Here is a 27,439-nt window from a genome sequence, read left to right as displayed (position 1 = left end):
TATTTTGGGAGTGTATCAAGTGTGTTAACAGGTAACATATAGCTTGAGGGTTTTTTTTCTGTTATGGTATAATGGTGATTACTCAAACTTCCAACAAAACAGATATTAAGGTTAGGTGAACAGAAACGATAATTTTAATTTCTTCAGTTGTCAGAATCAATGGGAGACATAAACCAATACACTCACTCTTAGACTTGTTTCAACAATACAAAAACTCTAAAGGCTCAATGGACACCTTGATTTCAGTAACATTTGTCTGATGTTCAATACATTTGTCAATTGAACACGGACCGCAAAAAAAAAAATATATATATATATATATATATATATATATATATTTCTGTATGTGATCACTTGATTTTGGCAGTATGCAACAATTCTGCTGCAAGCGAATCTCAACTTGGAAGACCAGGCAGGACCTGCTCAAATGGCTGGCATATAACTACTATAGTCACAGGGATGCTGGGCGTTCACTTCTACTCAGGAAGCGATAGGTACTGAGAGACCTGGCTTCAGATGTAGCTGATATGTGCCGGGAGAGGCAGCCCCATAACAGGCAGCTATCTCTCCTCCCCCCTACCCACTCTTGGGTCCTGGGCTGAGGCCAGGGACTGTCCGGAGCTGATCTCGGGCTCCCATTGGCCGCTGTCTTTTGTGACGTCACGATCATGATGAGAATTGATGATCGGACACGCTGATTTCATTGTCTGAGGAGGCAGTGAAGACCCAGGAAAAATCTCGCTGAATACGCCTGCCCCAGAACTGCCTTGATCTGGGATCTTCTTTCCTTCCGGTGACCGCACCACGCCCGAGGTAAGCACCCTGCATGTGTGGGTGTGAAAGGTGAAGGAGGGCGAACAAGGCGCCGAGCTAATGCTCTGCCCAGTGCCAGGCACGGAGGTTCAGCGGCCTAAAAAGGCTGCCAACAGACTGGTGCGGCTTTTGGGGAACCAACTGCTTCTACCCTCCAAGTGAAGCCTAGAGGCAGCATGAGGTTAAAAACGAGCTGATGAAAGGGATACAGTAGACACTGGCAGAGAGCGAAGGATCTTGCTCCTAGAGAGGGCGACGTTTGGGACACGCTTCTGGCCCCAGAGTAAGAGGAAGTGGCGCCTCTGTCTCGGAAGAAAGGAAAGAGGTGAATTCTACCACTTCTAGATTTCACTGGATTGTAGATTTCGCACAGCCCTACTCGAACGCGCAGAAGGTGCCGCGCCTGCGCAATAATAACCTTTGTGGGGCGGGAGCTGGGGTGTGGGTGGGTGAGGAGTTCCTGGCTAGGAGAATAGGCTTAGAATTTGCGCATGCTCTTTTTCCTTTATCTGGAGGGGGTGGGGCTGAGTTCTGTCTGAGCAGAATTTGGGAAGGGTTGGTTGGTAAACTGGCCTTCAAGCGCTAATTGATGGAAAGAATCTACCAGTTACTTTAAAAGAGCATATCCAGCCCCAAGTGGGCCTGAGAATTTTAGGAAGGCAAATTCTTAATCTTCACTTATCGGATTTAGAATAATGGAAAGAACTCAGAGAGGAGTTTGGAATAGAAATTATTGAGATGAGAAACTATTTGGAGAAAACACTAATTATTCAAGTGAATCCAACTTTTAGTTTTCAAGGAACTCTGATTAGGTGTGCCACTCAGTGATGTTTGACACTTAAACTGTTTGGAGAGACTCAAAGTGAAAAAAAAAAAAAAAATCCTTACCTGTCTCCTTTTTTCCTTGAAAAAGCCTCTTATAAAGCTTTGGTCTCTGTTTCAGGCTTGGTGCTAAGTCCTTTTCCCTTCTTCCTTTGCGCCACTTTTAGAGCCAAGGTTAAATCTTATTTTGAGAGACTCCTGTTCAACTTCCCTTCATTGGGAGGGACTATATTACTCAGCAAACATGAGGAACAATCCTGCCTATCTGCCCTTGTTCTGTCCTTGGTGGATAAATTGTATAGTAGTGTTAATAATTCTGCTCCAGGGTCTGATCATGAACTCCTAATTATTTTATAAAGAAATCTGGATTTTTACCCCATTTCTCATAGTTAAAGGGTTATTAAGTCCTGGTGAGTTTTCCTTTGAAAGCCTCTTCTACCATTTTCCCCTTAGTTTGCAGTCTAAACTCTCATCACTGTCCATCCAGTCATTCCAGGAGCCTCCCAGCCAGCCTTCTAATTCATCCTGACAGTCTAATGGCTTAAGCACTTCCTTCAACAAATCATTTTTCTTCACCAAAATATTATTGGCTCCTTATTTTCTATTGTTCAAAGCCCAGGTATACTTGGATTGCAAAGAGCTTCCTAAACTGACTTAATTGTACCACAGGAACATTATCTTTATTTCTCAGTGCACAACTCTCCCTAATGACCCCTGAACAATCTACCTAAAGAACTTCACTCCTTGTACCACTACCACTTCCTTCACCTAGGATGCTCTCTCTTTGTCTAATCAAATCTTACCCACTTTGAAAGCTCAACTTAAGTTACACCTCTCATAAGTACCTCCTAAGTATAATCCAACTCTTATTAAGCTCAACTTTTCTAGAACTCCTGTGTCAGTTCTTACATTTGCCACTTTTCTTATAGCCTGCATTAATTTTTGACTGTGTGTGTGTGTTAGTCAAAATTCCTCAACTGGATTTTAAATCTGTCCTTAAGAGTTGGTACCATGCCATCTACCATGTATTTCTTTATATCCAAAGTACCTGGATGACTATTTGAAATATCTATTGCTATATGGTCTTTGTTTTCCACTTTCTTGGGAAATGAAGTGATATAGTTATAAAGAACTGTATATACGTGGGAACTTATTCATCATTGGTCAAGCAAGGGACCCTCCAGTGACTGAATAAACTTCAATATGAGTCAAAGAAAATGCAATACAGATATCTCTATATATTGGGTGGCTTGTGAATATATTTTGTCCTCATAAACAAGACCAAAGTAACATTATCCCAGAAGTGGTTCTGTCTGTAATTTTCTCAGTTTGAAAAGTACTAAGACATTTTCCTATTTCTGTTTTTCTCTTTGATAACATTGCTTTATGCAGTTCTCTTAAATATACCAATTATTCACTCTTTTTATTGCAAGATTTCTTGCATTTGCTGCTTTACATTGACTGTCACTGATAGTTTTCATCTTGAATCAGAGCTAATCATTGTGATGGTTTCCATAATTGCTATTTTATAACATTTCAACTGTCACTTTCCTACTCCTTGGGCTTCAAACTGAATTGTTTCACGGACCTCAATTTTATTTGAATGAAAGTGATTATGGTTTAATATGGAGGATTTCTATAGATTTTGCTTTGCTACTTCATTTTGAGGCACCATCCCAATATCATATCAAGGTTTGAGGTTGAGGAACATGCATGAAATGCAGTTCAAAGGGTATTATTATAACTTGTAAACTTGAAAATTATTGTCAAGTAAACTATGAATATTAAAAAAATATTTAATTAATTCTGCTTTTTGAAAATTCTACTCCCAGAGGGAATTATGTTTTTTTGTAGTAATGTATTTTTTATGTATTTATGTATTTTTGTGATCCCCAACAGGATAAAAATATTTGAATTTTTTATTTTGATTTTACTGTAGAGTCTGATAAACATGAAACTAGTGGTGTCTGAATACACTACATCTAGCATAGTGATTTGGAAGTAAACTGTGAAAATTCTAGAGAGATATGTTCTGCATACAAAGGGAACTGGAGAGGTTAGTATATTCAAAAACTGTCACCAACAACTGGGACCTTTCTAGCCTGCATAAAATTTCAAGACAATACACTGAAACCTGTCTATGCAAATGGAATCATTTTTGTGCCCAAAAGTAGCCAAATTGCCTGGATTAACCAGAGATCCAGGTACATAGCAGCTGAACAATTAACATTATACTGTGTCAGTCAAATGCTATTTTGTGCCAATCAGATGCTATAAGTTACATTTGACATCTGTAAAGAAATTTACAACAGCAGCTGTCTTACCTTCTTGATCTCCTATCGTTTTTCATGAGATTTATCTCCAACTGGGTTGATCCTTAGAATCGTGTTATTTTTTAGAGAGGCAAAAATTGAGGAAAATATTTTATTAGCTTCTCTTCCCTTGGAACTGGGGGAAATTTGCTTTAAGGTTCTTAAAACATCCATGGAAACATGTAACTTACATGCCCTGTGTAGGCACTTTTCTCAAGCAGACAAGCATTTGTGTATGGTGCTTGCCCCAAATCATACAAGTAGTAAGTGGCAGAGCCAGTATTTCAAAGCAAGCATCATTCTAGAGGCTTCACTCTTAACTACTAGGTTCTAGATTGGAGAGCTAGAGCGAGGCTGATCTTCATTTATTGTTTTAAAATATTGTGTGTGTATAAAATTTCTCCAGACTTATCTCTATTTATGATTCCGTAATGCCTGTGACATATTACTTTCTCTCTTAGTGGAAATGAAACTTTTTTAACAGATAGGCTGAGTTTTAGGAGAAGGGATCTTTGTTTTGACTCCAGTGGCTTCGATGGCAGAAGGCATATAGACCCATACATTATTTTTCCTACTGTCAAGTACCAAGCACTAGTGAGAGTATTTCTTCACAGAGTTTTGTGAAAGGACAGATTGAGGTGTTTCATCCTACAATAATACATTGCTTTATATATTATACTTTCTTATTTGGTTAGCTTGGTCTACCTATTATGTCTTTTATGGATAAAATTTGTTGTTGTTTAGTCACTAAGTCATGTCTGACTCTGCAATCCCATGGACTGCAGGACACCAGATTTCCCTGTCCTTCACTATCTCCTGGAGTTTGCTTAAACTCATGTCCATTGAGTCAGTGATGCCATCTAACCATCTCATCCTCTTTCGCCCCTTCTCCTCTTGCCCTCAGTCTTTCCCAGCAGCAGGGTATTTTTCAATGAGTCAGCTCTTCACAATAGGTGGCCAAAATATTGGAGCTTCAGCTTCAGCACCATTCCTTCCAATGAATATTCAGGATTGATTTCCTTTAGGATTGACTGGTCTGATCTCCTTGTTGTCCAAGGGACTCTCAAGAGTCTTATACAGCACCACAGTTTGAAAGAATTAATTCTTTGGTGCTCAGCCTTCTTTGTAGTCTAACTCTCACAGCCATACATGACTACTGGAAAAACCATAGCTTTGATATACACACCTTTGTCAGCAAAGTGATGTCTCTGATTTTTGATACAGTGTCTAGATTTGTCATAGTTATTTTTCCAAGGAGCAAGTGTCTTTTAATTCTGTGGTTACAGTCTCCATCCGCATTGATTTTGGAGCCCAAGAAAATTAAAAATCTGTGACTGTTTTCACATTTTTCCCCATCCATTTGCCATGAAGTGATGGGGCCAGGTACCATGATGTTCGTTTTTTGAATGTTGAGTTTTAAGCCAGCTTTTTCACTCTTCTCTTTCATTTTCATCAAGAGGCTTTTTAGTTCTTCTTCACTTTATGCCATTAAAGTGGTATCATCTGCATATCTGAGGTTGTTGATATTTCTCCCCACAGTCTCAATTCCAGCTTGTTCTTTATAGCCTCACATTTCGCATGATGTACCCTGCACATCAGTTAAATAAGCAGGGTGACAATATACATCCTTTCCCAATTTTGAACCAGTTCATTTTTTCATGTCCAGTTCTAACTGTTGCTTCCTGACCTGCAAACAGATTTCTCAAGGAGGCAGGTAATGTTGTTTGGTATTCCCATCTCATTAAGAATATTCTGCAGTTTGTTGTGATCCACACAGTCAAAGGCTCTAGTATAGTCAGTGAAGCAGAAGTAGATTTTTTTTTGTTGGAATTCCCTTGCTTTTTCTATGATCCAGTGTATGTTGGCAATTTGATCTCTGGTTTCTCTGCCTTTTCTAAATCCAGCTTGTACATCTGGAAGTTCACAGTTCACGTATTGCTGAAACCTAGCTTGAAGGATTTTGACTATTACCTTGCTAACGTGTGAAATGAGTGCAATTATATGGTAATTTGAATATTCTTTGGCATTGCCTTTTTTTGGGATTGGAATGAAAACTGAACTTTTCCAGGCCTGTGGCCACTGCAAGTTTTCCAAATTTGCTGGCGTAATGAGTGCAACACTATAACAGCATCATCTTTTAGGATTTGAAATAGCCCAGCTGGAATTCCATCATCTCCACTGGCTTTGTTTGTAGTAAAGGTTCCTAAGTCCCCCCTGACTTCACACTCCAGCATGTCTGGCTCTTGGTGAGTGACCACACCATTGTGGTTATCTGGGTCATGCAGATCTTTTTTTGTAAAGTTCTTCTGTGTGTTCTTGCCACCTTTTCTTAATCTCTTCTGTTTCTGTTAGGTCCTTGGGTTTTTGTCCTTTGCCTATCTTTACATGAAATATTTCCTTGGTATTTCCGGTTTTCTTAAAGAGATCTCCAGTCTTTCCTATTTTATTGTATTCTTCTCTTTCTCTCAGTGTTCACTTAAGAAGCCTGTCTAATCTGTCCTTGCTATTCTCTGGAACTCTGCATTCAGTTGGGAATACATTTCCCTTTCTCCACAGTATGAAATGGATGAAATAGCTATGCCAATTAGGAGAGTAATTATCTGAGACTCATTCTCTGAGTAGCTCTTCCCATTCATAAACCAATTGTTTGTTGTGTTGATATCCCCTCAACAGAGAAACAGTTAGACAAGATCTAAGTAATTGTATATTGTGGTAGAAGAAATATATTCTACATTAATGGGCAGTATTACATTAGGTATAGAATGTTCAGCCCTGACTCATCCTCACTATTCTAAGACAACATGAAGTTATTTTTAATATGCATGTGTTATGAACATAATAAGTCAAGCATTTTAATTAGAACTTAGAGGCTCACTCTTATCACCAGTGAATTCTTAAGAGATGCTCCCTGGTGGCTTAGAGGGTAAAGCATCTGCTTGCAATGCAGGACACCTGGGTTCAATCCCTGGGTCCGGAAGATCCCCTGGAGAAGGAAATGGCAACCCACTCCAGTACTCTTGCCTGGAAAATCCCATGGACAGAGAAGCCTGGTAGGCTACAGTCCATGGGGTTGCAAAGGATCGGACATGACTGAGCGACTTCACTTCACTTCAAAGATCAGGTTTTTTTTTGTTTTGTTTTGTTTTTTGTTTTTTCCTTTTCCCAACTAGGAGTTCTTAATGTAGAGAGAACTCAGTGTTCATTGTCATTTGGAGCCAGTTTACTTTTCTGGTAGGGTTTGGTGCTTCTGTGTCTATTAAATCCTTGCTATTCAAAGTGTGTTCCATGGAGTAGTAGCATGGGCATCACTTGGAAATTTCTTAGAATATTGCTGAATTTCTGGCTCCACCCAGGACCTACCAAATCAGAATCTGCATTTTAATAAGATCCCTGCATGATTCCCATGCATGTCAAAGTCTAACAAACACTGTTATAAAGTGAAATATGAATTCCTGTACAACCTAAACTTTTAGGAGCTGATAATCATAGAAAAAAGTGAACTTCCTTTTGTCCATTTTCACATGTGTAAAATAATATATAATCAAAGTATTATCTGTTTAATATGCATCAGTTTTGCTCCATTCTAGAGACAGCATTATCTCATTGAGAAGATAGCTACACCTATGTGATGGGTAAAATTGTTAAAAGTCTGAAAGAATCCATTTACTTTGTTGATAGTAACGACTTTACTATTGAAATGTTATGTACCCTAATTACTTGACTTGTCAACAGTGTTACGGAAGAGTATAGCTTTACTGAGGTCACTGTCACTAATATCTTCAAGAGGAACTGAATTAGTTTTCTATTTGCTCCTGTAATAAATTACCACAAACACAGTGACTCTAAACTACACATGTATTATCTTACAGTTCTGGTGGTTAATGGTCTGAAACAGGTCTCACTGAGTGAAAATAATGATGTCAACAGGGCTTTCTTTTCTGGAAGTTCTAAGGAAGAATATATTTCCTCATCTTTTCTAGCTTCTAGGAGCTATCCACATTTCTTAGCACGTGGATCTCTTTCATCTTCAAAGTCAGCAATGACTGATCACATCTTTCACATTGCATCACTCTGACATTCTTCTGCCTCCATCTTTCAGATTTAAAGAAAACTGTGATTACACTAGGCCCACTAAAATAATCTAGGATAATCTCTCTACTTTAAGGTCAACTGATTATCAGCCTTAATTCCTTCTGCAACTTTAATTTGCTTTTCCCATGGAGCATAAAATATTCACAGATTCTGGGAACTGGGAAACAGAGAGGTAAGAGTCTGCACAGGAACTGATGGCCTTCGGGGCTGATAAAGGAAGCCAGTGTCTAATCTTGTTATTGGGAGAAGCAATTAGTCAGTATTAAGGGAGAATGCCATGTAAATAGGAAAACGGCCATTTACAAGCCAAGGAGAGAGGCCTACATCCCATCTTTCCCTCACTGTCCTCATAAGCAACCAACCCTACCAACACCCTGATTACAGATATCTAGACTTTAGAACTGCAAAACAATAAATGTCTGTTTAAGCCACCCAGTTTTTGATACTTTGTTATAACAACCCTAGCAAACTGATATAGTCAAGATAGTCCTTTAGTTGATATCTAAGTTGATATCATCCTCAAAATCACTTATTTAATAATTTTGTGTTTTATAATATGCTAAGTATTGTATAAAGTGAATTAGACATCAAAGTGTTTATAATATATATTAGGCATTTTTGTAAAACAAAGTAAAATATCACATCTGGCCTTGTTTATTCAACTGTGAAATGAGGGCACAATCTTCATAATACCTAGCTTTAAAATCTATGATTATATTTATTAATTAAATTTTAATGTTATTAAATTAATATATTAATAAAAAGCATTAAGTGCAGTCAAAATTATGTTAATGTTCTCTTCAGGAAACAGTATTTTAATAATTACCATTCTTGCCATCCATTTCCCATTTTCTAACTCTCACCTTTAAAGAGAAGCAATAAAGATGTTATTGAGAAATACTGTTGTTCTTTTTACTCTCTTGACCACTTTAAAATTAAGACATGTTCAGAACACAGTACATTAATACCACTATAATATGCAAATATATGCTTAAGAAATACATTTTAAGTGAAAAAATTAAAGTGTGTGGTGTTACACTTATATTTCGGCAACTTTTGAGAGCAGTGACTTGGAGAGGAAAGGATTACTTTGCAAAAAGTTTTGCTCTGATTTCTCACTCTGCAAAATATATTAAAGCAATATGTGTCCTCAAAATTCACAGGTGAAGCTATACTTTCTAGATAGCCTTGAGAATATTTTTTACAAATTGTTATCAAGTTACATGAATCAAATTAGCAGTAAAATAACAATTGCTGAATATGGTCATGATCAAACCTTGGATAATATAGTCAATATGTTCAGATATGGTCTGATTAACACCAGTGAATATAATTGTGATGAAATACCCAGCAGCACCTTTGTTATGTAACAGTCTGTTGTGCTTCATATCCAAGTGAAAAATATGACTATGCAAGAGAAATGCAGTGCCAACAAAATCATTAGGGGTTACTATTTATCCCATTCTTCAAGCATACATACATTTATGATTTGGCTATAGGTTAAGTTTTCTCTTAATGTCAAAGGCTTAACATAGGGTGGTGTCTCTGAAATTGCAGTCTGCAGATCATAGGGTTCCAAGGACATGTTCTTAGGGGTCTGCAAGTTTTATGAAGATTTTTAAATTTGAGGGTTTTATTTCACTGATAATCTTGAAAAGAAAATCCATAAGATTCATGTATTCACTCACACACAGAGTCTTTCTACCAGGTATGGTGACAAAACTCCTCTTTTATAGTCATAAATCACAATTAAAATACATTTGATGGAATGAGTTAAGTACATTAAGACAGAGTTCCTCAAATAGAGACCCAAAGGTAGATTTGGACAATGTAGGAAAAATTTTGTTTTTCCTTTTTTTTTCTCTTTTAAAGGAAAAAGAAAAAAAAAATTACCTGTGACTATCAGTTTTGAGTTGTACTCCATGAGTCTTTTAAACTACTATACAGTTTCTTAGTCTATTCAAATTATTTGTAGGGATAAATTTATGCTTCCACTGTTTGATGAATTAAAAGTGTGTGTGTGTGTGGTTTCAACACTATGCATATTATAGACAGTGTCCTTTGAGAAAACTTTCTCAAAATTCCCTGAAGAATAGGATGTATATTTTTACCCTCAAAGCCTTTGCAGTTTTTGCAGTAAAATCAGAAATTGAAATATAAAAAAATCAAATAATTCATCTCTTTGATTCTAGGTTTCTACCCTTAAGTCTTAATATATACTATGTAAATCTGATTCACAAAACATTAAAAGACTATCTGGTTTAAGTGAATAAATATGGCTTCAACATTTTAAAAACAAATTTTAATTACCTATGAAAACTCTTGCCGAGAGTGAGAAAGAGTTAGGAAAGAGTAGGATAGAGTTATGTAGATGATAAGAAAAGGTTGAGAGAACTAAAAAGGATAAATTCATAGTACAGTGAAATTCAAGAGATATATAATTTTGATATAATGAGTTACTCATTAATAATTACTTTTGCAGTGTGCAACTCTGAGAAATTTTATAAAGCTCTCAATAGTAAATTAAAATGCAATCTGCATTTAAAAGTCTTAATTTAGAATGTTAATTACTAGATGTTAGTGGTCAGGGCTTATGGCAATGGCATCACTATCATGAACTGGTGAAAGATAGAAATGATTTACTTGCACAATTTGCTTGGAGCTAAAAATGTAAAAAGGAATAGAAATTAGCCATCAAATATATATGGATCAAGGTAGTATTTAACTCATTGGGAGATGCTATGTAACAATGGTCACATATTCTGTATGATTGTATGTAAGTAGAGCTGAAGAAAACAGGAAAATCAGTTTTCCAGGTGAGGCCCTGTTTATGCTTCTGTTGTCCAACAGGTTATCTGTTTGAAATTAATCTTTTTTACTTTGTTATGAGTTTTGATATCTGAGTGTATTGATAAGATATTTGTAGTTTAATGGTATTTTATTATTTGTGATAAAAGCAGCATCATTAAAAGCTAACAAATTATTAAAATTGATGAAATATCTGAGATCAAACATCTACTTGCCAATACTTTTTTGAACATTTATATGTGGCTATAGATATATGTCATTGTAGATATATCCTTTCATCTGCTTATATGAACAATGTATACATAATATTGTCTTGGAATTTGCGCCATGTCACTATGAATATATATTTAACTTTTATGTAACTGGATAATATTAACATCAATTGTAGAGAATTTTAAAGTGTTTTTTAAAATGAGATCAGTGTACAATTTCTTCATGTCCTGTGAAAATTATATAGATTGTTAAAATTTCTTCTTTCATATGTCTATCTTAGTGATTGAGGCCAATTATATCTCTATTAAAATGGAAGATAACAGATGTGTACAATGCATTTCAGTAGTTATAGCCCAATAAACAAATAAAGAATATCCTTTCATAGTCTTTGAATAGATGCAATGCCTGTTACTTGACTTCATGCTTAGAAGATGATGAAATTTATTTTTTTGCAATATTTGCAAATTCTGATAAGTTAATTATAAAATAGCTAAATAGAAAACTGCTATTTGTAAAGATGAGGATCATTAAATGTAAATGATAGATTAAAGTGAGAGCTTCTGAGAACAGATTTGCCATAGCAATTCTTTTGCCTGTATTCAAATTTCATGAAGTTCAAAGTGTCAGTTCATTATTGCATTTTTAATAAAATTTGTTAAATAAAACACTATTTAATAACTTAGTTTTTAATAGAATTCTGCTGTAATATAATATCCTTTAATTTTCAACATTAAATTTACATTAACAAATTATACAGAAACATCTATATCATCAACTCAATGGATATGAGTTTGAGCAAATTCTGGGAAATAGTGAAGGACAGGGAATCCTGGTGTTCTGCTGTCCATGGGGTTTCAAAGAGTTGGACATGACTGAGGAACTAAACAACAATAAATCTACATACATGGATGCCATGCCTGTTGGTGTTGTGCTTAATTTTTTGCATTCTCCCAAATTTTAAAAGATCAAACTCTCATTACACAGAAGATCCAAATTGCAATTCTAGAGACAAATGTAAAACTACTATGGAAGCAAACTAGATGTCCATCAGTAGATGAATAGATAAATAATTTGGAATATTACTCAGCCATAAAAAGGAATGCATTTGAGTCAGTTGTAGTGAGGTGGATGAACCTAGAGTCTGTTGTACATAGTGAAGTAAGTCAGAAAGAGAAAAACAAATTTCATATATTAATGCATATATATATATATATATATATATATATATATATATGGAATCTAGAAAAATGGTACTGATGAACCTATTTGCAGGGCAGGAATAGAGATGCAGATATGGAGAACAGACTAGACATAGTGGGAGAAGGAGAGGATGGGACGAAGTGAAAGAGTATCACTGACATATATACACTACCATGTGTAAAATAGCCAGTGAGAAGGTGCTAATATGGGCACAGGGAGCTCAACCCAGTGCTCTGTGACAACCTAGAGGCATGGGATGGGGTGGGGGATAGGGAGGAGGTTCAGGAGGAAGAAGATTTATATGTACTTGTGGCTGATTCATGTTGTTGTAAGGCAGAAGCCAACACAATATTGTAAAGCAATTATCCTCCAATTAAAAATAAATAAAAAACTTTAAAAAATACTAATGGACCATTAATTTTCTGCCTATAAAGTCAACCACCTAAAGTAAATGTACATATTCTTTGAAAGACAGAAATTATCAAATCTTGTTTGAGAAGAAATACAATAACTGAACACTTTATTAAATAAATTGACTTTATCATTAAAATTCTTCCTTTGAATAAACCTCCAGACTTCCCTGGTGGACCAGTGGTTAAGACTCTGCACTTCTAATGCAGGGGATGTGGGTCTGATCCCTGGGCAGGGAAGTTCCACATGTCACATGACAAGGCCAAAAAAAGATAGAAAAGGAAACAAAAACAAAAACAACTTTGTCTGAATCACTGCACTAGTGAATTAACTCTACAAAACACATAAGAATGATAAAAATTTACAGATTCAAGATCCCTTGAAACAAGTTAAACTCAAAGGAAATCATGACCAGATATTATAATCAAATTGCTAAAAATCAAATGTATTGTGTTGAAAACAGCTGGAGAAAAATAAATATATAGGGAAACAAAGATTTGAAAGTGACCATGAATTTGTCCCTGTGCAAGGATGACATGCAAATTCATGAAGTGTTCCATATTTTAGACTTTTCTGTAGCTCAAATCGTAAAGAATCTGGCTATGATGCAGAAGATCAGGGTTTGATCCCTGGGGTGGGAAGATCCTCTGGAGAAAGGAATGGCAGTCCACTGCAGTATTCTTGCCTGGAGAATCCATGGGCATAGAAGCCTGGTGGGCTACAGTCCAGGGGGTCACAAAGAGTCGGACACGGCTGAGTGACTAACACACACACACAATGAATTTCTCATGACAAATCATAGAGACCAAAGTCAGTGAAAAAAGCACTTCAAAAATATAGAAAGACATGTACCCGAAAAGCCAATGAACTAAACTATTCCAAAAACACTTTCAGATAACAAAAAGGAAGGTGGGAAAAGGGAAATAGAACAAAAAGTCAGAAGGACCAACAGAAAACAGTTATTAAAATAATATGCCTAAATCCATCCATATTAGTAATTATATTAAATATAAGTGATCTAAACACACTAGCTTAAAGACATATTGTCATACTGGATGTTTTTATAGTTTACTTATATAATTTTTTATTGTCTGTATCCCTTTATTATAGTATCAGTTCCAGGAGATTCTTCTCCCAACTTCTATATCTCCAGTGCATAGAACAGAACCTGACATATAATCTGGCCTATAACCTGGCATATAATGTATTTCATTCATTCAAACAAGCACAATTTTTCCTCATATACTAAGACTCATCCAAATGTTAGGGGGTTTATAGTCAATAATATTAAAGTTGACTGTAAAAATATGGAATGCTTCACGAATTTGTGTGTCATTCTTGCTCAGGGGCCATGCTAATCTTTGTATCACTGCAATTTTAATATATGTACTGCTGAAGTGAGCACGTCATATTGGATTTTTAAAGCTCAACTGTATCTTACATACAGGACAACTATATATGAAGGCATAAGTTAAAGGTAAAATGATAAAAAATTATATTCAATAAAAGAATATTCAAAACAAAGCTGAAGTATATCCTTCAGTGTCAGACAAATTAAAATATAGAACAAGGAATAGTATGAGGAATAAAGAGGGCATATTACATAATGAATAAAGGATCAATTTATCAAAAGACGGTTAACAATATTAGTTGTGTATGTGCCTAAAAAAAATCTTCAAAATACATAAAGCAAAACTAATACAATTAAAAGTTGAAACAGACAAGTGCACAATTATACTTGGGGACTTCACCATTCCTCTTTCAATAACTGATAGAACAAGTAGTCAGAAAATCAATATAGATACAGAAAATCTGAGCAACATTATTAACCAACATGAACTAATTGACATTATTGGAACTGCCTTTCCAACAACAGCCAAAGATACATTCCTTTCAAAATGTACATGGAATATTCTTTAAAATATTCCTTACATATTCTGCCTGGGCCATAAGACAAATTGTAAAGAACTTAAAACAGTTGAAATAAGTACACTGAACTGGAAATCAATAACAAAGATATCTAGAAAACACTTAAATATTTTAAACAATAAATGGGAAAATCAGTATTTTGAACTGAATGATGATTAAAATAAATCATGTCCTCATAGTTTTGCTTCACATTTGCCTGATGCTTAATAATGTTGAGCATCTTTTAAATACCTGTTGACCATTTGTATGTCTTTTTCAAAGAAATATCTGTTTAAGCTCTTTGCTCACTTTTAATTGGATAATTAGTTATTTTTGCTATTGAGTTTTAGGAGTTCCTTACATATTTTTGAAATTAACCCTTACCAGATATATGGTTTCAAATATCTTCTTTCATTCTGTAGGTTGTGTTTTCATTTACTTGATTGTTCTTTGCTAGGCAGAATTTTTTGGTATGATGTAATCCCATTTGTCTATTTTTGCTTTTGTTGCCTGTACTTTTGGTGATATAACCAAGAAATCATTGCCAAGACCAGTGTCCAGAAACTTTTTCCCTGTGTTTTGTTCTAGGAGATTTACAGTTTCAGGTCTTCTGTTTAAGTTTTTTTTTTTTAATTGATTTCTGTGTGTGTTTATGGTATTAAACCTGTTAGAATGCCTATTATTAAACAACCAAAAGATAAAAAATATTGGCAAAGCTGTGGAGAAATTGGAACCCTTGTACTTTGTTGGTGGGATATCAATTAATGTTCAGCAGCTATGGCAAACAATATGGAGATTCCTGAAAAATAATAAAAATAGAATTACCATATGATTTAGCAATCCCACATCTGGGTATATAGTCATCTTTTTGTTTTCATGGATGTGGAACCCAGGGATAGGTTGATATAGAGAGTCAATTATAATGGACTTGAGCATCCTTGGATTTTGTTATCTGTGGGGGTTCCTGGAACCAATCTCCTGCAGATAGCAAGGGACAACTATATCCAAAAGTATTAGAATCAGGATCTTGAAGAGATAGCTGCACACCCATATTTATTGCAGCACTAGTCACAATAGCCATAATATGGAAATAACCAAGTGTCTATCCACAGATGAATGAATAAAATGTAATATATACCTACAATGGGATGTTATTCAGTCCTTAAAGAGAAGGAAATTTTGCCATTTGCAACAACATGGATGAACCTGAAGGACATTAAAGTGAAACAAGCTAATCACAGAACAAATACTGCATGATTCCACTTAAGTGAAGTATCTAAAATAGTCAGAAGCAGAGAATGCAATGGTGGTTGCCAGGAATGGAGGGTGAAGGAAATAGGAAGTTGTTATTCAATGGGTAGTTAGTTTCAGTTATGCCAAATGAATAAATTATAGAGATCTGTTTTAGAACATTATACCTATTGTTTACAATACAGTATTATGCACCATGAACATGAATTTGAGCAAACTTCAGAAGATAGTAGAGGATAGAGGAGCCTGATGTGCTACAGTCCATGGGGTTGCAAAGAGTCAGACATGAATGACTTAGTGACTGAACAACAACAACAATGTTGCACACTTAAAAATTTGTTAACAGAGTAGGTCTCATTTTAAGTGTTCTTATTACAGAACAAATAAACAATGAAACACAAGGAAATTCTGGGGGGGAGGGTGTTGGAAATGTTGACAACTTTGATTATGGTAATGGTATCACTGGTTTTTTGTTTAAGGCTAAACTCATCAATTTATAGACATTGAATATTGTGCAACTTTTGTACATCAGATATACTTCAGTAAGGCTGTTAAAAAATACAGCCTATCAAAATTTGTAGAATGCAGCCAAATTAGTACTTAGAAGTAAATTTATAGCATTAATTGCTTATAATTAGAAAAGGAGACAGGTCAAAGATCAATAATCTAAGTTCCCATCTTAAGAAACTTAAAAAAAAAAAAGACCAAATTAATTCCAAATAAAACAGAAAGAAAGTAATGGTAAGAGCAGAAATCAATGTAAATTAAGACAGAAAAACAACAGACAAAAGTCAGTGAAACGAAAAGCTAATTATTTCAGAAGATCAATAAAGGTGATAAACCTCTTGTCAAACTGACCAAGACAAAAGAAACAAATTTCCAGTATCAAGAAGAAGAGTACCACAATATACCCTACAATATTAAATGGATCATAAAGAAATGGTCTATAAGAAACTTTGCACCTTTAAATTCAGCAACTTAGATAAAACAAACAATTTTTTGAAAGGCACAAACTATACAAACTCAATCAAGAAGAGCTAGAGAATCTGAATAATATAGAAATTAATGCATAGTTTAAAACTTTCCAAGAAAGAAAGTTCCATGCTCAGATGGCTTCATTGGTAATATCTAACAAAGATTTAAATTGAAATAATTCTATGTAAACTCTTCTAGAACATGAAAGTAGAGAAGGAACATTTCCTAACTTATTACTCTGTTCCAAACCTAATACAAAATCACAAACATCCCTCATGAATGCAAACTCAAAACTTTTAACAAAATATTTATAAATCAAATAAATATATAAAAGCAATACATCACAACCAAATAGGGTTTATTCCAAGAACAGAATACTGGTTCAACATTTGAAAATCAATGAGCATAACTTACCATATCAAGAATGTAAAGAACAGAACAGTATCTATACAATTATCTCAATAGATGCAGGAAAAAGTATTTGACAAAATGCAATATCCATCGATTATAATGATGATAGTGACATTGCTGTTGTTCAGTCACTCGGTCGTGTCCAACACTTGGTGACGCCATGGACCACAGCACACCAGGCTTCACTGTCCATCATCAACTCCAGAGCTTACTCGAACTCATGTCCATCAAGTCAGTGATGCCATCCAACCATCTCATCCTCTGTTGTCACCTTTCCTCCTGCCTTCAATCTTTCCCAGCATCAGGGTCTTCTCCAATGACTCAGTTCTTCGCATCAGGTGACCAAAGTATTGGAGTTTCAGCTTCAGGAAAAATTCTTCCAATGAATATTCAGGATTGATTTCCTTTAGGATTGACTGGTTGGGTCTCCTTGCAGTCCAAGGGACTCTCAAGAGTCTTCTCCAGCACCACAGTTCAAAAGCATCAATTCTTCAGTCCTCAGCTTTCTTCATAGTCCAACTCTCACATCAATACATGACTACTGGAAAATCCATAGCTTTGACTAGATGGATATTTGTTGGCAAAGTAATGTTGGCTTTGTAACATGCTGTCTAGGTTGGTCATAGCTTTTCTTCCAAGGAGCAAGTGTCTTTTAATTTCATGGCTGCAGTCACCATCTGCAGTGATTTTGGAACCCAGAAAAATAAAGTCTTCCACTGTTTCCATTATTTTCCCATCTATTTGCCATGAAGTGATGGGACCGGATGCCATGATCTTAGTTTTCTGAATGTTGAGTTTTAAGCCAGCTTTTTCAATCTCCTCTTTCACTTTCATCAAGAGGATCTTTAATTCTTCTTCACTTTCTGCCTTAAGGATGGTGTCATCTGCATATGTGAGGTTATTGATATTTCTCTCAGCAATCTTGATTCCATCTTATGCTTCATACAGCCTGGCATTTCACATAATGTACTCTGCATAAAGTTAAATAAGCAGGGTGACAATATGCAGCCTTTACATACTCCTTTCCTGATTTGGAATCAGTCTGCTGTTCTATGTCCAATTCTAATTGTTGCTTCTTCACCTGCATACATATTTCTCAGAAGGCAGGTCATGTGGTTTGGCATTCTCACCTCTTTAAGAATTTTCCATAGTTTGTTTAGATCCTCACAGTCAAAGGCTTTGGCATAGTCAATAAAGCAGAAGTAGATGTTTTTTTTTTTTCTGAATCTCTCATTATTTTTCAATGATCCAACAGATGTTGGCAATTTGATTTCTGATTCCTCTGCCTTTTCTAAAACCAGCTTGAACATCTGGAAGTTCACAGTTCACCTACTGTTGAAGCCTAGCTTGGAGAATTTTGAGCATTACTTTGCTAGTGTGTGAGATGAGTGCAATTGTGCGGTAGTTTGAGCATTCTTTGGCATTGCCTTTCTTTGGGATTGGAATGAAAACTGATCTTTTCCAGTGATGTGGCCACTGCTGAGTTTTCCAAATTTGCTGGCATATTGAGTGCAGCACTTTCACAGCATCATCTTTTAGGATTTGGAATAGCTCAACTGGAATTCAATCACCTCCACTAGCTTTGTTCATAGTGATGCTTCCTAAGGCCCACTTGACTTCACTTTTCAGGATGTCTGGCTCTAGGTGAGTGATCACACCATCGTGGTTATCTGGGTCAAGAAGATCTTTTTTGTATAGTTCTTCTGTGTATTCTTGCCATCTCTTCTTAATATCTTCTGCTTCTGTTAGGTCCATACCATTTCTGTCCTTAATTGTGCCCATCTTTGAATGAAATATTTCCCTGGTATCTCTAATTTTCTTTAAGAGATCTATAGACTTTCCCATTCTATTGTTTTCCTCAATTTCTTTGAATTGATCACTGAGGAAGGTTTTCTTATTTCTCAGTGCTGTTCTTTGGAATTCTGCATTCAAATTGTTATATCTTTCCTTTTCTCCTTTGACTTTAGCTTCTCTTCTTTTCTCAGCTATTTGTAAGGCCTTCTCAGACAATCATTTTGCCTTTTTGCATTTCTTTTTCTTGGGGATGGTCTTGATCACTGCCTCCTGTCACAATCCTGTCCATAGTTCTTCAGGCACTCTATCAGATCTAATCCCTTGAATCTATTTCTCACTTCTACTGTATAATTGTAAGGGATTTGATTTAGGTCATACATGAATGGTCTCATGGTTTTCCCTACTTTCTTCAATTTAAGTCTGAATTTGGCAATAAGAAGCTCATGATCTGAGCCACAATCAGCTCCTGGTCTTGTTTTGCTGACTGTATAGAGCTTCTCCATCTTTGGCTGCAAAGAATATAATCAATCTGATTTTGGTATTGACCATCTGGTGATGTCCATGTGTAGAGTCTTCTCTTGTGTTGTTGGAAGAGGGTGTTTGCTATGACCAGTGTGTTCACTTGGCAAAACTCTGTTAACTTTTGCCCTGCTTTGTTTTGTTCTCCAAGTCCAAATATGCCTGTTACTCCAGGTATCTCTTGACTTCCTACTTTTGCATTCCAGTCCCCTATAATGAAAAGGACAATTTTTTTAGGTGTTATCTCTAGGAGGTCTTGTAGGTCTCCAAAGAACCGTTCAGCTTCAGCGTCTTCAGCATTACTGGTCGGGGCATAGACTTGGATTGCTGTAATATTGAGTGGTTTGCCTTGGAAATGAATGGAGATCATTCTGTAATTTTTGAGATTGCATTCAAGTACTGCATTTTGGACTCTCTTGTTGACTATGATGGCTACTCCATTTCTTCTAAGGGATTCTTGCCCACAGCAGTAGATATAATGGTCATCTGAGTTAAATTCACCCATTCCAGTCCATTTTAGTTCACCTTTTCCTAAATGTTGATGTTCACTCTTGCCAGTGCCTGTTTGGCCACTTCCAATTTGCCTTAATTCGTGGACCTAACATTACAGGTTCCTATGTAATATTGTTCTTAACAGCATTGGACTTTACTTCCATCACCAATCACATCCACAACTGGGTGTTATTTTTGCTTTGGCTCCGTCTCTTTGTTATTTCTAGAGTTATTTCTCTACTCTTCTCCAGAAGCATATTGGGCATCTACCGACCTGGGGAGTTCATCTTTCAGTGTCCTATCCTTTTGCCTTTTCATTTTCATTTAAACATTATACTCTAGGCCTTAGCCAGGCACAATAAGAAATAAAAGGCAGATGTATTGGAAACGAAGAAATAAGTCTTTCTCTCTTTGTGAATGACAGAATTATTTAGAACAGACCAGACAATCAATTAAAAAGGCTTCTGAAACCAATAAATGAGTTATTGAAGTCAATATACCAAAATCAGTTGTATGTTGATATATTAGCAATGAAAATTGGATTTTTTTTAAAAAGGACTCCAGCTCTATTGACATATAATTCACAAATGAAAATTGTGTATGTTTAAGGTGTACAATGTGATGTTTTGATATGTATTATGAAATGATTAGTACAATCAGGGTAATTCATATATCCATCAACTCACATTCTTCTGTTTAGTTCTTTTTTTTTTTTTTTGGTATAGTGAGACCACTTGAAATCTACTCTCAGTAAATTTCAATATACACTATGTTATTTTTAACTATAGTAACCATGATTTTAAAAATACCATTTATAATAGTCTCCTTAAGTCCCCCCACACACAAGAAATGCATAGGTATGTATTTAACAGACTATGTACTGACTCTGTATACTGAAGACTATAAAACTCTGAGGAAAGAAATCAAAGAAGATCTAAATAATTATAGAGAAATATATCATATTCATGCTTTAGGAGACATACTAGTTGTCCCTACACTGATTTAAAGATTCAATCCAATCCCACCAGAAATTTTGCAGGTACCAAGAATCTGATTCCAAAATTCATATCAGGATGAAAAGGTTGTTAATAGCTAAATTGATTTTTAAAGTACAGTGTTGGAAGAGTTACACTTCCTGATTCAAGACTTACAATAAATCTATAGTAGTTAAGACAATGTGGTTTTGATTAAGGAATTAACACTTTGATCAATGGAACAGTAAAAAGTGACCAGAAAGAGAGGCATACTTAGGTGGTTAAATGACTTTTAACACAGATGAAAAAGCAGTTCAATAAATTTTCTTTCAATTAGTGACACTGGAACAATTGTATATCACAATGCAAAAAATAAATAAATAAATAAATAAAACTTTGACCTGTACTTCATACCTTATACAAAAATCAACTCCAAATGGATCCAAAATCTAAATGTGAAATACAAAAATATAAAGCAACTAAAAGAAAACATAGGAAAAATATTTGTGACCTTGTGTTAGATAGAGATTTCTTAGATAAGACACTAAAAGCACAGTCCATATAATGAAAGAGTAGTGATAAATTGGACTCCATCAAAATTAAAAACTGCTCTGTAAAATACATTGTTACTAAAATAAGACAAACTACAAATGAGGAAAAAATTTAATTGCAAGTAATATTTCCATAAAGGACTTGTAGGCAGAATATGTAATGAACCCTGCAAGTTCAACAAGAAGAAACAACCAATCCAATTTAGAAACTTGAAAAATATTTGGAGACTTCTACAGAGAAGGTGTGAATGACAAATAAGCATATTAAAAGATACTCAATATCGTTAGTTACTAGGGAAATACAAATGAAAGCTACAATAATAACATACAATTACACAACTATTAAAATGGTTATTTTAAAAAAATCTGATAATAATATAGTAAGGAATTGAAAGACTTGAAACTTCCATAGAATGTTGGTGCAAAAACAAATTTGTACAGAGACTTTTGAAAATGGTTCAGCAATTTTCTATAAAGTTAAGCATACATTTACTGAATAACCAGCAATCATAATCCTAGGTATTTACTCAAGAGAAAAGGAAACATATTTGGAGACAGAAACCTGAACGCAAATGTTTTTAACAGTTTTATTCATAATAGCCACACGTCCTTCAATGAATGAATGGATAAACTCTGGTATTCTTACCATGGAATGCTCCTCTGCAAGAAAAGGAGAAAACTTTTGATAAAGACAACATAGATGAATCTCAAATACATTATGCAAAGTGAAAGAAGCTAGTCTCAGAAAAAATACATACTGTATTATTCTGTCTATATGGCATTCTATAAAAGTGAAAATAGTAGGAACAGTATAGTAATTGTCAGGGACTTGGAGGCTAGAGAGACTGATTACAAAGAAGGAGCATAAGGGATATTTTAGAATGACAAAACTGTTTGTTGTTGTTGTTGAAAGTCTTCAGTTCTGTTCAGTTCAGTCATTCAGTCGTGTCTGACTCTTTGCGCCCCCATGGACTGCAGCATGCCGGGCTTCCCTGTTCATCACCAACTCCTGGAGCTTGCTCAAACTTATGTCCATTGAGTCGGTGATGCCATCCAGCAATCTCCTCCTCTGTCGTCCCCTTCTCCTCCTGCCTTTAGTCTTTCCCAGCATCAGGGTCTTTTCCAATGAGTCACTTTTTTGCATAACGTGGCCAAAGTATTGGCACTTGAGCTTCAGCATCAGTCCTTCCAATGAATTTTCAGGACTCATTTCCTTTAGGATTGACTGGTTGGATCTCCTTGCAGTCCAAGGGACTCTTGAGAGTCTTCTCCAACACCACAGTTTAAAAGCATCAATTCTTCAGCACTATGCTTTCTTTGTGGTCCAGTTCTCACATCCATACATGACTACTGGAAAAATCAAAGTTTTGACTAGACAGACCATTGTTGGCAAAGTAATACCTCTGCTTTGTAATATGCTGTCTAGGTTGGTCATAGCTTTTCTTCCAAAGAGCAAGTGTCTTTTAATTCCATTATTGCAATCACCATCTGCAGTGATTTGGAGCCCAAGAAAATAAAGTCTCTCACTGTTTCCATTGTTTCCCTATCTATTTGCCAACAAGTGATGGGAAAGGATGCCATGATCTTCGTTTTTTGAATGTTGAGTTTTAAGCCAGCTTTTTCCACTCTCCTCTTTCACTTTCATCAAGAGGCTCTTTAATTTCTATTCACTTTCTGCCATAAGGGTGGTGTCATCTGTGTATCTGAGGTTATTGATATATCTCCTGGCAATCTTGATTCCAGTTTGTGCTTCATCCAGCCTGGGATTTTGCATGATGTACTGTGCATATAAGTTAAATAAGCAGGTTGACAATATACAACCTTGACATACTCCTTTCCCAATTTGACATCAGTCTGCTCTTCCATGTCTGGTTCTAACTGTTTCTTCTTGACCTGCATACAGATTTCTCAGGAGGCAGGTAAGGAATTTTCCAGTTTGTTGTGATCCACACAAAGGATTTAGCATAGTCAGTGAAGCTGAAATAGATGTTTTTTTTTTTTCTTTCTGGAATTCTCTTGCTTTTTCTATGACCAATGGATGTTGGCAATTTGATCTTCGAATCCTCTGCCTTTTCTAAATCCAGCTTGAACATCTGGAAGTTCACAGTTCACCTACTGTTGAAGCCTAGCTTGGAGAATTTTGAGTATTACTTTGCTAGCATGTGAGATGAGTGCAACTGTACAGTAGTTTGAGCATTCTTTGGCATTGCCTTTCTTTGGGGTTGGAATGAAAACTGACTTTTCCAGGCCTGTGGCCACTGCTGTTTTTCACATTCGTTGGCGTATTTGGTGTAACACTATAACAGCATCATCTTTTAGGATTTGAAATAGCTCAACTGGAATTCCATCGCCTCCACTAGCTTTGTTCGTAGTGATGCTTCCTAAGGCCCACTTGACTTCACACTCCAGGATGTCTGGCTCTCGGTGAGTGATCACACCATCATGGTTATCTGGGTCATTAAGATCTTTTTTGTATAGTTCTTCTGTGTATTCTTGCCACCTCTCTTAACATCTTCTGCTTCAGTTACGTCCATACCATTTGTCCTTCATTGTGCCCATCTTTGCATGAAATGTTCCCTGGTATCTCCAAGTTTCTTGTAGAGACCTCTAGTCTTTTGCATTCTACTTTCCCCTCTATTTCTTTGCATTGATCACTTAGGAATGCCTTCTTATCTCTCCTTGCTATTTGGAGCTCTGCATTCAGATGGATATATCTTTTCTTTCCTCCTTTGGCTTTTGCTTCTCTTCTTTTTTATTTGTAAGGCCTCCAAACAACCAGTTTTCCTTTTTGCATTTTTTTCCTTGGAAATTGTTTGAAGCTTGTATTCAGGACAAAAACGGACAGTTAGAACCAGATGTGGACCTGCCTGGTTCAAAATTGCAAAAGGAGTATGACAAGGCTATATGTTGTCACCCTGCTTATTTAACTTATATGCAAAATGCTGAATCACAAGCTGGAATCAAGATTGCTGAGAGAAATATAAAAAAGTCGCAGATATGCAGATGATACCACTCCATTGGCAAAAAGTGAAGAGAGTAAAGAGCATCTTGATGAGAATGAAAAATGAGAGTGAAAGAGCTGGCCTGAAACTCTACATTAAAAAACTTAAGACCCATGGCATCTAGTCCCATCACTTCATGACAAATAAAAGGAGGAAAATTTGAAGTAATTTCAGATTTTATTTTCTTGGGCTCCAAAATCACTGAAGACTGTGACTGCAGCCATAAAATTAAAATATACTTGTAAGGAAAGCTATGACAAACCAAGATAGCATATTAATAAGTAGAAACATCACTTTGCTGACAAAGGTGTGTATAATCAATGCTATCATTTTTCCAGTAGTCATGTATTAATGTGATTGTTGGACCATAAAGAAGGCTGAGTGTTGAAAAATTTATGCTTTGGAATTGTGCTGCTGGAAGAAAACTCTTGAGAGTCCCTTTGATTGCAGGAAATCAAACCAGTCAGTCTTAAAGGAAATCAACCCTACATATTCATTGGAAGGACTGTTGCTGAAGCTGAAGCTCCAATTCTTTGGCCACCTGATGTATAGAGCTGACTCATTGGAAAAGACTCTGATATTGGGAAAGATTGCGGGCAAGAGGAATAGGGAGCAGCAGAGGATAAGACAGAAAGCATCACCAACTCTATAGATATAAATTTGAGCAAACTCCAGGAAATAGTAATGGACACAGGAGCTTAGTGTGCTACAGTCCATGGGGTCTCAACAAGTCGGACACAACTTTGTGACTGAACAAGAAATTTCAAAGTGAATAATAATAATGGATTAAAAAGACAATGCTAATAGACCTCTATTGGCCAAGATAAAGATATTCAAGTTATTAACCTAAAGCTCAATCATGTGTAAAGAAATAAAGAAAAAATTTAAAGCTGATGTTGGAAATAATGTCTTCTATTTGAGTTGTTGATGATTTTATGGATTCACTCCATTTTCAAAATCAGGTTTTTGAAGAATGAGTACTTAAGAATATATATATATATATATATATATATATATATATATATATTTTTTTTTTTTTTTCCAAATGGTTTAGCCCCTTAATACATTGCAAGTGCATGTAATTCGCTCAGTTGTGTCTGACTCTGTGTGACACCCTGGACTGTAGCCTGCCAGTCTCCTCTCTTCATGAAATTCTCCAGACAAGAATACTGTAGTGGGTAGCCATTCCATTCTCCAGAGTACCTTCCTGACTCTGGGATTGAACTGGGGCCTCCTGCATTGCAGGCAGATTCTTTACAGTCTGAGCCACCAGGGAAGCCCACTTAATACAATTTAAGGTGTTATTAAAACTGGTTTTAAGTATGATATCTGATATATAAAAACAGTGTTTCATAGGAATTTATCTGAAATATTCCAATGTGAAAATACAGTCTTAGCTATCTGGAACTCCTAAAGAGAGAGTCATTCCTCAAAGTTGTATTTTTCAAGTACTTCCAAAGCAGTATATCTAAAATATTTCACTCATTGCTCTGCTTGGTTGCATAGAACATGCTGAACATAATTTAATCATTTCCCAGTGGCTCAAGGTCTTCATTAAAAAGCCAAATTCTAAAGCAGAGAGCAACCTAAGAAATTTCATATGAATATGATAGATAAACTGAAAGGTCTCATTATCCTAAAAATATATAAATATGTTACAACTGTAACAAGCTTTAGAATTTAAGAAAAATAGGAATTCCCTCACAGTCCAGTGGTTAAGACTTCACACTTCTACTGCAGGGTGTTCGGGTTCAATCCCTGGTCAGGGAACTAAGATCCTGGAAGCTGCAGGTCACACACACACACACACACACACACACACACACACACAAACTAAGAAAAATCAGCTCATATATCTTAAATTATTTGTAACAGTCCAAATTGGTAAATAAAACAAGTCATATAATCCAGAATTTTACTGAGTAGGAGATGCATGCTCATAGAAATTAAGTGATTTACCAAATAGTCTCCAGTGAAGCTAAAAAGTAAGGCATAGGTTGTCTTATTACTTGTGGGATGGCATATGTTCAGTGGTTGCTACAGTGCAAAGAGTATTTATTATACTCATGAGGTAAAGCTAAATGACTTGCTATTTTGATATTTAATCCTTTAATTCAGTTACCTTTCCTCACTCAACCCAGTGGGTCTCAATTTTCATGAATCGAATGGGTTGTCATTTTATCTCCCACATAAATAACAACACAACTTTTAAAATGAAAAATTTTTCAACTCTTCCTGATGTTTGTACAGATGATTAAGAACTTCATGCATTCAATAACTTGCCTCTTTATAGGCCAAGATAATGAGGGCAGCAGGAGATAATAAGTTATCTTGATTATAGGGTATATTTAGTTGAGCAGGTAAAGAATGAACTTTTTGAGAAAAAAATTCATAACATTTCTAAAATACATAATATTATACACACTATGTGTGTGTACAAAAGCTTAAATGAAAAAAATATATAACATTTTGGTTTCACTTCTTGACTAAAATATGAATAGAATGCTAGATTTCTAATTTACATTCACTCAAAACTTTGATATATTTCCATTTATTCTGGCATCTGTTATTACTGCTAAAATCTAGAAAGCTTATTATTTTAGTAATTTAAAAAATATTTGAATGATGTTTGAAACATCTAATACAAATCTTAGAATATAAAGAAATACTATGTTGTAAATAAAACAAAATTTACATGTTAAACAGTATTATTAACTAGAGATATTGTTCAAATTTCACAAAACTTTATGCTAGTATCCATTATTTGTTTTCGAATTATTCAAGATTCCTCATTGCATTTAGTCGCACTGAACAGTTTCAGCTGTATGGAAAAAATTTTGATAAATGTTTTCTTTCTGGAATTGAGCTTCACTTGTATATTTTTGAGATTA

The 27,439-nt window shown here is 35.4% G+C and overlaps 1 protein-coding gene and 1 non-coding gene across 4 annotated transcripts in view; one reads left to right on the top strand and one right to left on the bottom strand.

Moving 5' to 3' along the window:
* Window positions 1-518: 518 nt before the first annotated feature.
* Window positions 519-27,439, top strand: part of HDX (highly divergent homeobox) — a 220,823-nt gene continuing 193,902 nt past the window's right edge. For 2 of the 3 annotated variants that reach the window (XM_006076546.4, XM_006076545.4), the window contains exon 1: window positions 531-813. The gene's annotated coding sequence lies outside the window, so the exon portion shown is untranslated. Of the gene's footprint in view, window positions 814-27,439 lie in introns of all 3 variants that reach the window. The other variant, XM_044936634.2, reaches the window with a different exon arrangement.
* Window positions 13,973-14,076, bottom strand: LOC112582378. The gene has a single exon (XR_003106917.1). It is a non-coding gene; the product is annotated as a U6 spliceosomal RNA (small nuclear RNA).

Source organism: Bubalus bubalis, chromosome X, assembly GCF_019923935.1.
Source record: "Bubalus bubalis isolate 160015118507 breed Murrah chromosome X, NDDB_SH_1, whole genome shotgun sequence".
NCBI classification, from domain to species: Eukaryota; Metazoa; Chordata; class Mammalia; order Artiodactyla; family Bovidae; genus Bubalus; species Bubalus bubalis.
The sequence above is the reverse complement of the archived record's forward strand: the minus strand, read 5'-3'. Positions and strand labels throughout refer to the sequence as shown.